This window comes from Syngnathus leptorhynchus, unplaced genomic scaffold (assembly GCF_054491065.1).
Source record: "Syngnathus leptorhynchus isolate UIUO unplaced genomic scaffold, UIUO_Slep HiC_scaffold_44, whole genome shotgun sequence".
In the NCBI taxonomy this organism is placed as follows: domain Eukaryota; kingdom Metazoa; phylum Chordata; class Actinopteri; order Syngnathiformes; family Syngnathidae; genus Syngnathus; species Syngnathus leptorhynchus.
In genome coordinates, this window is record NW_028232011.1 from 113,953 (window position 1) to 125,620 (window position 11,668).

The following is an 11,668-nucleotide window of genomic DNA, read 5'->3' on the forward strand; positions in this document are numbered from 1 at the left end:
CCAGAGCTCCATGGCTTTAGAGCTCCATAGCACCATAGCTCCATACCTCCAGAGCTCCAGGGCTCCATAGCTCCATACCTCCAGAGCTCCATACCTCCAGAGCTCCATACCTCCAGAGCTCCATAGCACCAGAGCTCCATGGCTTCAGAGCTCCATAGCACCATAGCTCCATACCTCCAGAGCTCCAGGGCTCCATAGCTCCATACCTCCAGAGCTCCATACCTCCAGAGCTCCATACCTCCAGAGCTCCATAGCACCAGAGCTCCATGGCTTCAGAGCTCCATAGCACCATAGCTCCATACCTCCAGAGCTCCAGGGCTCCATAGCTCCATACCTCCAGAGCTCCATACCTCCAGAGCTCCATACCTCCAGAGCTCCAGAGCTCCATAGCACCAGAGCTCCATGGCTTCAGAGCTCCATAGCACCATAGCTCCATACCTCCAGAGCTCCAGGGCTCCATAGCTCCATACCTCCAGAGCTCCATACCTCCAGAGCTCCAGAGCTCCATAGCACCAGAGCTCCATGGCTTCAGAGCTCCATAGCACCATAGCTCCATACCTCCAGAGCTCCAGGGCTCCATAGCTCCATACCTCCAGAGCTCCATACCTCCAGAGCTCCAGAGCTCCATAGCACCAGAGCTCCATGGCTTCAGAGCTCCATAGCACCATAGCTCCATACCTCCAGAGCTCCAGGGCTCCAAAGCTCCATACCTCCAGAGCTCCATACCTCCAGAGCTCCATACCTCCAGAGCTCCATAGCTCCATAGCACCAGAGCTCCATAGCTCCATAGCACCAGAGCTCCATAGCACCAGAGCTCCATAGCACCAGAGCTCCATAGCTCCATAGCACCAGAGCTCCATAGCTCCATAGCACCAGAGCTCCATAGCTCCATAGCACCAGAGCTCCATACTTCCAGAGCTCCATAGCTCCATAGCTCCATAGCTCCATAGCACCAGAGCTCCATAGCTCCATAGCACCAGAGCTCCATAGCTCCATAGCACCAGAGCTCCATACTTCCATAGCTCCATACCTCCAGAGCTCCATAGCTCCATAGCTCCATACCTCCAGAGCTCCATAGCTCCAGAGCTCCATAGCTCCATAGCACCAGAGCTCCATAGCTCCATAGCACCAGAGCTCCATACTTCCATAGCTCCAGGGCTCCATAGCTCCAGGGCTCCATAGCTCCATACCTCCAGAGCTCCATAGCTCCATACTTCCAGAGCTCCATAGCTCCATAGCACCAGAGCTCCATAGCTCCATAGCACCAGAGCTCCATAGCTCCATAGCACCAGAGCTCCATAGCTCCATAGCACCAGAGCTCCATAGCTCCATAGCTCCAGGGCTCCATAGCTCCATAGCTCCAGGGCTCCATAGCTCCATAGCTCCAGGGCTCCATAGCTCCATAGCTCCATACCTCCAGAGCTCCATACCTCCAGAGCTCCATACCTCCATAGCACCAGAGCTCCATAGCTCCAGGGCTCCAAGGCTCCATAGCTCCATACCTCCAGAGCTCCATAGCTCCATACTTCCAGAGCTCCATAGCTCCATAGCTCCATACTTCCATAGCTCCATAGCTCCATACTTCCATAGCACCTGAGCTCCATACCTCCAGAGCTCCATAGCTCCAGCCTGGGTGGCTGGTGGCTCCATAGCTCCATACTTCCATAGCTCTAAGTCAGAGAGTTGGCGAAAATTGCACTAAGTGCGAAAGCCCATTCATTTACAACGGCGTGTCCGCCAGGCGGCGACATTTCCCCGTTACCGGTGGCTGCGCGGCGGGTGAGTGACAGAGCTTATCCGAGCGGCTGGAACTCTGCGCCGGCGTGGTCGAGCGTGAGGCCTCGGCCCTTTGGCTGCCTGGTACCTAAAACACTTCCATTGATCCAGCCACGGAGGGTGCTGGCTGGTGGCTCCATACCTCCATAGCTCCATAGCACCAGAGCTCCATAGCTCCATAGCACCAGAGCTCCATGGCTTCAGAGCTCCATAGCACCATAGCTCCATACCTCCAGAGCTCCAGGGCTCCATAGCTCCATACCTCCAGAGCTCCATACCTCCAGAGCTCCATACCTCCAGAGCTCCATAGCACCAGAGCTCCATGGCTTCAGAGCTCCATAGCACCATAGCTCCATACCTCCAGAGCTCCAGGGCTCCATAGCTCCATACCTCCAGAGCTCCATACCTCCAGAGCTCCATACCTCCAGAGCTCCATAGCACCAGAGCTCCATGGCTTCAGAGCTCCATAGCACCATAGCTCCATACCTCCAGAGCTCCAGGGCTCCATAGCTCCATACCTCCAGAGCTCCATACCTCCAGAGCTCCATACCTCCAGAGCTCCAGAGCTCCATAGCACCAGAGCTCCATGGCTTCAGAGCTCCATAGCTCCATACATCCAGAGCTCCAGGGCTCCATAGCTCCATACCTCCAGAGCTCCATACCTCCAGAGCTCCAGAGCTCCATAGCACCAGAGCTCCATGGCTTCAGAGCTCCATAGCACCATAGCTCCATACCTCCAGAGCTCCAGGGCTCCATAGCTCCATACCTCCAGAGCTCCATACCTCCAGAGCTCCATACCTCCAGAGCTCCATAGCTCCATAGCACCAGAGCTCCATAGCTCCATAGCACCAGAGCTCCATAGCACCAGAGCTCCATAGCACCAGAGCTCCATAGCTCCATAGCACCAGAGCTCCATAGCTCCATAGCACCAGAGCTCCATACTTCCAGAGCTCCATAGCTCCATAGCTCCATAGCACCAGAGCTCCATAGCTCCATAGCACCAGAGCTCCATAGCTCCATAGCACCAGAGCTCCATACTTCCATAGCTCCATAGCTCCATACCTCCAGAGCTCCATAGCTCCATAGCTCCATACCTCCAGAGCTCCATAGCTCCAGAGCTCCATAGCTCCATAGCTCCATAGCACCAGAGCTCCATAGCTCCATAGCACCAGAGCTCCATACTTCCATAGCTCCAGGGCTCCATAGCTCCAGGGCTCCATACCTCCAGAGCTCCATAGCTCCATACTTCCAGAGCTCCATAGCTCCATACTTCCATAGCTCCATACTTCCATACCTCCATAGCTCCATACTTCCATAGCACCAGAGCTCCATACTTCCATAGCACCAGAGCTCCATACCTCCAGAGCTCCAGAGCTCCAGCCTGGGTGGCTGGTGGCTCCATAGCTCCATACTTCCATAGCTCTAAGTCAGAGAGTTGGCGAAAATTGCACTAAGTGCGAAAGCCCATTTATTTACAACGGCGTGTCCACAAGGCGGCGACATTTCCCCGTTACCGGTGGCTGCGCGGCGGGTGAGTGACAGAGCTTATCCGAGCGGCTGGAACTCTGCGCCGGCGTGGTCGAGCGTGAGGCCTCGGCCCTTTGGCTGCCTGGTACCTAAAACACTTCCATTGATCCAGCCACGGAGGGTGCTGGCTGGTGGCTCCATACCTCCATAGCTCCATAGCACCAGAGCTCCATAGCTCCATAGCACCAGAGCTCCATGGCTTCAGAGCTCCATAGCACCATAGCTCCATACCTCCAGAGCTCCAGGGCTCCAAAGCTCCATACCTCCAGAGCTCCATACCTCCAGAGCTCCATACCTCCAGAGCTCCATAGCTCCATAGCACCAGAGCTCCATAGCTCCATAGCACCAGAGCTCCATAGCACCATAGCTCCATAGCACCAGAGCTCCATAGCTCCATAGCACCAGAGCTCCATAGCTCCATAGCACCAGAGCTCCATAGCTCCATAGCACCAGAGCTCCATACTTCCAGAGCTCCATAGCTCCATAGCTCCATAGCACCAGAGCTCCATAGCTCCATAGCACCAGAGCTCCATAGCTCCATAGCACCAGAGCTCCATACTTCCATAGCTCCATAGCTCCATACCTCCAGAGCTCCATAGCTCCATACCTCCAGAGCTCCATAGCTCCAGAGCTCCATAGCTCCATAGCACCAGAGCTCCATAGCTCCATAGCACCAGAGCTCCATACTTCCATAGCTCCAGGGCTCCATAGCTCCAGGGCTCCATAGCTCCATACCTCCAGAGCTCCATAGCTCCATACCTCCAGAGCTCCATAGCTCCATACTTCCAGAGCTCCATAGCTCCATAGCACCAGAGCTCCATAGCTCCATAGCACCAGAGCTCCATAGCTCCATAGCACCAGAGCTCCATAGCTCCATAGCACCAGAGCTCCATAGCTCCATAGCTCCAGGGCTCCATAGCTCCATAGCTCCAGGGCTCCATAGCTCCATAGCTCCAGGGCTCCATAGCTCCAGGGCTCCAGGGCTCCATAGCTCCATACCTCCAGAGCTCCATAGCTCCATACTTCCAGAGCTCCATAGCTCCATAGCTCCATACTTCCATAGCTCCATAGCTCCATACTTCCATAGCACCAGAGCTCCATACCTCCAGAGCTCCATAGCTCCAGCCTGGGTGGCTGGTGGCTCCATAGCTCCATACTTCCATAGCTCCAGTCAGAGAGTTGGCGAAAATTGCACTAAGTGCGAAAGCCCATTCATTTACAACGGCGTGTCCACAAGGCGGCGACATTTCCCCGTTACCGGTGGCTGCGCGGCGGGTGAGTGACAGAGCTTATCCGAGCGGCTGGAACTCTGCGCCGGCGTGGTCGAGCGTGAGGCCTCGGCCCTTTGGCTGCCTGGTACCTAAAACACTTCCATTGATCCAGCCACGGAGGGTGCTGGCTGGTGGCTCCATACCTCCATAGCTCCATAGCACCAGAGCTCCATAGCTCCATAGCACCAGAGCTCCATGGCTTCAGAGCTCCATAGCACCATAGTTCCATACCTCCAGAGCTCCAGGGCCATAGCTCCATACCTCCAGAGCTCCATACCTCCAGAGCTCCATACCTCCAGAGCTCCATAGCACCAGAGCTCCATGGCTTCAGAGCTCCATAGCACCATAGCTCCATACCTCCAGAGCTCCAGGGCTCCATAGCTCCATACCTCCAGAGCTCCATACCTCCAGAGCTCCATACCTCCAGAGCTCCATAGCACCAGAGCTCCATGGCTTCAGAGCTCCATAGCACCATAGCTCCATACCTCCAGAGCTCCAGGGCTCCATAGCTCCATACCTCCAGAGCTCCATACCTCCAGAGCTCCATACCTCCAGAGCTCCAGAGCTCCATAGCACCAGAGCTCCATGGCTTCAGAGCTCCATAGCACCATAGCTCCATACCTCCAGAGCTCCAGGGCTCCATAGCTCCATACCTCCAGAGCTCCATACCTCCAGAGCTCCAGAGCTCCATAGCACCAGAGCTCCATGGCTTCAGAGCTCCATAGCACCATAGCTCCATACCTCCAGAGCTCCAGGGCTCCATAGCTCCATACCTCCAGAGCTCCATACCTCCAGAGCTCCATACCTCCAGAGCTCCATAGCTCCATAGCACCAGAGCTCCATAGCTCCATAGCACCAGAGCTCCATAGCACCAGAGCTCCATAGCACCAGAGCTCCATAGCTCCATAGCACCAGAGCTCCATAGCTCCATAGCACCAGAGCTCCATAGCTCCATAGCACCAGAGCTCCATACTTCCAGAGCTCCATAGCTCCATAGCTCCATAGCACCAGAGCTCCATAGCTCCATAGCACCAGAGCTCCATGGCTTCAGAGCTCCATAGCACCATAGCTCCATACCTCCAGAGCTCCAGGGCTCCATAGCTCCATACCTCCAGAGCTCCATACCTCCAGAGCTCCATACCTCCAGAGCTCCATAGCACCAGAGCTCCATAGCTCCATAGCACCAGAGCTCCATAGCACCAGAGCTCCATAGCACCAGAGCTCCATAGCTCCATAGCACCAGAGCTCCATAGCTCCATAGCACCAGAGCTCCATACTTCCAGAGCTCCATAGCTCCATAGCTCCATAGCACCAGAGCTCCATAGTTCCATAGCACCAGAGCTCCATAGCTCCATAGCACCAGAGCTCCATACTTCCATAGCTCCATAGCTCCATACCTCCAGAGCTCCATAGCTCCATAGCTCCATACCTCCAGAGCTCCATAGCTCCAGAGCTCCATAGCTCCATAGCTCCATAGCACCAGAACTCCATAGCTCCATAGCACCAGAGCTCCATACTTCCATAGCTCCAGGGCTCCATAGCTCCAGGGCTCCATACCTCCAGAGCTCCATAGCTCCATACTTCCAGAGCTCCATAGCTCCATACTTCCATAGCTCCATACTTCCATACCTCCATAGCTCCATACTTCCATAGCACCAGAGCTCCATACTTCCATAGCACCAGAGCTCCATACCTCCAGAGCTCCAGAGCTCCAGCCTGGGTGGCTGGTGGCTCCATAGCTCCATACTTCCATAGCTCTAAGTCAGAGAGTTGGCGAAAATTGCACTAAGTGCGAAAGCCCATTCATTTACAACGGCGTGTCCACAAGGCGGCGACATTTCCCCGTTACCGGTGGCTGCGCGGCGGGTGAGTGACAGAGCTTATCCGAGCGGCTGGAACTCTGCGCCGGCGTGGTCGAGCGTGAGGCCTCGGCCCTTTGGCTGCCTGGTACCTAAAACACTTCCATTGATCCAGCCACGGAGGGTGCTGGCTGGTGGCTCCATACCTCCATAGCTCCATAGCACCAGAGCTCCATAGCTCCATAGCACCAGAGCTCCATGGCTTCAGAGCTCCATAGCACCATAGCTCCATACCTCCAGAGCTCCAGGGCTCCATAGCTCCATACCTCCAGAGCACCATACCTCCAGAGCTCCATACCTCCAGAGCTCCATAGCACCAGAGCTCCATGGCTTCAGAGCTCCATAGCACCATAGCTCCATACCTCCAGAGCTCCAGGGCTCCATAGCTCCATACCTCCAGAGCTCCATACCTCCAGAGCTCCATACCTCCAGAGCTCCATAGCACCAGAGCTCCATGGCTTCAGAGCTCCATAGCACCATAGCTCCATACCTCCAGAGCTCCAGGGCTCCATAGCTCCATACCTCCAGAGCTCCATACCTCCAGAGCTCCATACCTCCAGAGCTCCAGAGCTCCATAGCACCAGAGCTCCATGGCTTCAGAGCTCCATAGCACCATAGCTCCATACCTCCAGAGCTCCAGGGCTCCATAGCTCCATACCTCCAGAGCTCCATACCTCCAGAGCTCCAGAGCTCCATAGCACCAGAGCTCCATGGCTTCAGAGCTCCATAGCACCATAGCTCCATACCTCCAGAGCTCCAGGGCTCCATAGCTCCATACCTCCAGAGCTCCATACCTCCAGAGCTCCAGAGCTCCATAGCACCTGAGCTCCATGGCTTCAGAGCTCCATAGCACCATAGCTCCATACCTCCAGAGCTCCAGGGCTCCAAAGCTCCATACCTCCAGAGCTCCATACCTCCAGAGCTCCATAGCTCCATAGCACCAGAGCTCCATAGCTCCATAGCACCAGAGCTCCATAGCACCAGAGCTCCATAGCACCAGAGCTCCATAGCTCCATAGCACCAGAGCTCCATAGCTCCATAGCACCAGAGCTCCATAGCTCCATAGCACCAGAGCTCCATACTTCCAGAGCTCCATAGCTCCATAGCTCCATAGCACCAGAGCTCCATAGCTCCATAGCACCAGAGCTCCATAGCTCCATAGCACCAGAGCTCCATACTTCCATAGCTCCATAGCTCCATACCTCCAGAGCTCCATAGCTCCATAGCTCCATACCTCCAGAGCTCCATAGCTCCAGAGCTCCATAGCTCCATAGCACCAGAGCTCCATAGCTCCATAGCACCAGAGCGCCATACTTCCATAGCTCCAGGGCTCCATAGCTCCAGGGCTCCATAGCTCCATAGCACCAGAGCTCCATACTTCCAGAGCTCCATAGCTCCATAGCTCCATAGCACCAGAGCTCCATAGCTCCATAGCACCAGAGCTCCATGGCTTCAGAGCTCCATAGCACCATAGCTCCATACCTCCAGAGCTCCAGGGCTCCATAGCTCCATACCTCCAGAGCTCCATACCTCCAGAGCTCCATACCTCCAGAGCTCCATAGCACCAGAGCTCCATAGCTCCATAGCACCAGAGCTCCATAGCACCAGAGCTCCATAGCACCAGAGCTCCATAGCTCCATAGCACCAGAGCTCCATAGCTCCATAGCACCAGAGCTCCATACTTCCAGAGCTCCATAGCTCCATAGCTCCATAGCACCAGAGCTCCATAGTTCCATAGCACCAGAGCTCCATAGCTCCATAGCACCAGAGCTCCATACTTCCATAGCTCCATAGCTCCATACCTCCAGAGCTCCATAGCTCCATAGCTCCATACCTCCAGAGCTCCATAGCTCCAGAGCTCCATAGCTCCATAGCTCCATAGCACCAGAACTCCATAGCTCCATAGCACCAGAGCTCCATACTTCCATAGCTCCAGGGCTCCATAGCTCCAGGGCTCCATACCTCCAGAGCTCCATAGCTCCATACTTCCAGAGCTCCATAGCTCCATACTTCCATAGCTCCATACTTCCATACCTCCATAGCTCCATACTTCCATAGCACCAGAGCTCCATACTTCCATAGCACCAGAGCTCCATACCTCCAGAGCTCCAGAGCTCCAGCCTGGGTGGCTGGTGGCTCCATAGCTCCATACTTCCATAGCTCTAAGTCAGAGAGTTGGCGAAAATTGCACTAAGTGCGAAAGCCCATTCATTTACAACGGCGTGTCCACAAGGCGGCGACATTTCCCCGTTACCGGTGGCTGCGCGGCGGGTGAGTGACAGAGCTTATCCGAGCGGCTGGAACTCTGCGCCGGCGTGGTCGAGCGTGAGGCCTCGGCCCTTTGGCTGCCTGGTACCTAAAACACTTCCATTGATCCAGCCACGGAGGGTGCTGGCTGGTGGCTCCATACCTCCATAGCTCCATAGCACCAGAGCTCCATAGCTCCATAGCACCAGAGCTCCATGGCTTCAGAGCTCCATAGCACCATAGCTCCATACCTCCAGAGCTCCAGGGCTCCATAGCTCCATACCTCCAGAGCACCATACCTCCAGAGCTCCATACCTCCAGAGCTCCATAGCACCAGAGCTCCATGGCTTCAGAGCTCCATAGCACCATAGCTCCATACCTCCAGAGCTCCAGGGCTCCATAGCTCCATACCTCCAGAGCTCCATACCTCCAGAGCTCCATACCTCCAGAGCTCCATAGCACCAGAGCTCCATGGCTTCAGAGCTCCATAGCACCATAGCTCCATACCTCCAGAGCTCCAGGGCTCCATAGCTCCATACCTCCAGAGCTCCATACCTCCAGAGCTCCATACCTCCAGAGCTCCAGAGCTCCATAGCACCAGAGCTCCATGGCTTCAGAGCTCCATAGCACCATAGCTCCATACCTCCAGAGCTCCAGGGCTCCATAGCTCCATACCTCCAGAGCTCCATACCTCCAGAGCTCCAGAGCTCCATAGCACCAGAGCTCCATGGCTTCAGAGCTCCATAGCACCATAGCTCCATACCTCCAGAGCTCCAGGGCTCCATAGCTCCATACCTCCAGAGCTCCATACCTCCAGAGCTCCAGAGCTCCATAGCACCTGAGCTCCATGGCTTCAGAGCTCCATAGCACCATAGCTCCATACCTCCAGAGCTCCAGGGCTCCAAAGCTCCATACCTCCAGAGCTCCATACCTCCAGAGCTCCATAGCTCCATAGCACCAGAGCTCCATAGCTCCATAGCACCAGAGCTCCATAGCACCAGAGCTCCATAGCACCAGAGCTCCATAGCTCCATAGCACCAGAGCTCCATAGCTCCATAGCACCAGAGCTCCATAGCTCCATAGCACCAGAGCTCCATACTTCCAGAGCTCCATAGCTCCATAGCTCCATAGCACCAGAGCTCCATAGCTCCATAGCACCAGAGCTCCATAGCTCCATAGCACCAGAGCTCCATACTTCCATAGCTCCATAGCTCCATACCTCCAGAGCTCCATAGCTCCATAGCTCCATACCTCCAGAGCTCCATAGCTCCAGAGCTCCATAGCTCCATAGCACCAGAGCTCCATAGCTCCATAGCACCAGAGCGCCATACTTCCATAGCTCCAGGGCTCCATAGCTCCAGGGCTCCATAGCTCCATACCTCCAGAGCTCCATAGCTCCATACTTCCAGAGCTCCATAGCTCCATAGCACCAGAGCTCCATAGCTCCATAGCACCAGAGCTCCATAGCTCCATAGCACCAGAGCTCCATAGCTCCATAGCACCAGAGCTCCATAGCTCCATAGCTCCAGGGCTCCATAGCTCCATAGCTCCAGGGCTCCATAGCTCCATAGCTCCAGGGCTCCATAGCTCCATAGCTCCATACCTCCAGAGCTCCATACCTCCAGAGCTCCATACCTCCATAGCACCAGAGCTCCATAGCTCCAGGGCTCCAGGGCTCCATAGCTCCATACCTCCAGAGCTCCATAGCTCCATACTTCCAGAGCTCCAGAGCTCCATAGCTCCATAGCTCCATACTTCCATAGCTCCATAGCTCCATACTTCCATAGCACCTGAGCTCCATACCTCCAGAGCTCCATAGCTCCAGCCTGGGTGGCTGGTGGCTCCATAGCTCCATACTTCCATAGCTCTAAGTCAGAGAGTTGGCGAAAATTGCACTAAGTGCGAAAGCCCATTCATTTACAACGGCGTGTCCGCCAGGCGGCGACATTTCCCCGTTACCGGTGGCTGCGCGGCGGGTGAGTGACAGAGCTTATCCGAGCGGCTGGAACTCTGCGCCGGCGTGGTCGAGCGTGAGGCCTCGGCCCTTTGGCTGCCTGGTACCTAAAACACTTCCATTGATCCAGCCACGGAGGGTGCTGGCTGGTGGCTCCATACCTCCATAGCTCCATAGCACCAGAGCTCCATAGCTCCATAGCACCAGAGCTCCATGGCTTCAGAGCTCCATAGCACCATAGCTCCATACCTCCAGAGCTCCAGGGCTCCATAGCTCCATACCTCCAGAGCTCCATACCTCCAGAGCTCCATACCTCCAGAGCTCCATAGCACCAGAGCTCCATGGCTTCAGAGCTCCATAGCACCATAGCTCCATACCTCCAGAGCTCCAGGGCTCCATAGCTCCATACCTCCAGAGCTCCATACCTCCAGAGCTCCATACCTCCAGAGCTCCATAGCACCAGAGCTCCATGGCTTCAGAGCTCCATAGCTCCAAAGCTCCATACCTCCAGAGCTCCATACCTCCAGAGCTCCATACCTCCAGAGCTCCATAGCACCAGAGCTCCATAGCTCCATAGCACCAGAGCTCCATAGCACCAGAGCTCCATAGCACCAGAGCTCCATAGCTCCATAGCACCAGAGCTCCATAGCTCCATAGCACCAGAGCTCCATACTTCCAGAGCTCCATAGCTCCATAGCTCCATAGCACCAGAGCTCCATAGCTCCATAACACCAGAGCTCCATAGCTCCATAGCACCAGAGCTCCATACTTCCATAGCTCCATAGCTCCATACCTCCAGAGCTCCATAGCTCCATAGCTCCATACCTCCAGAGCTCCATAGCTCCAGAGCTCCATAGCTCCATAGCTCCATAGCACCAGAGCTCCATAGCTCCATAGCACCAGAGCTCCATACTTCCATAGCTCCAGGGCTCCATAGCTCCAGGGCTCCATACCTCCAGAGCTCCATAGCTCCATACTTCCAGAGCTCCATAGCTCCATACTTCCATAGCTCCATACTTCCATACCTCCATAGC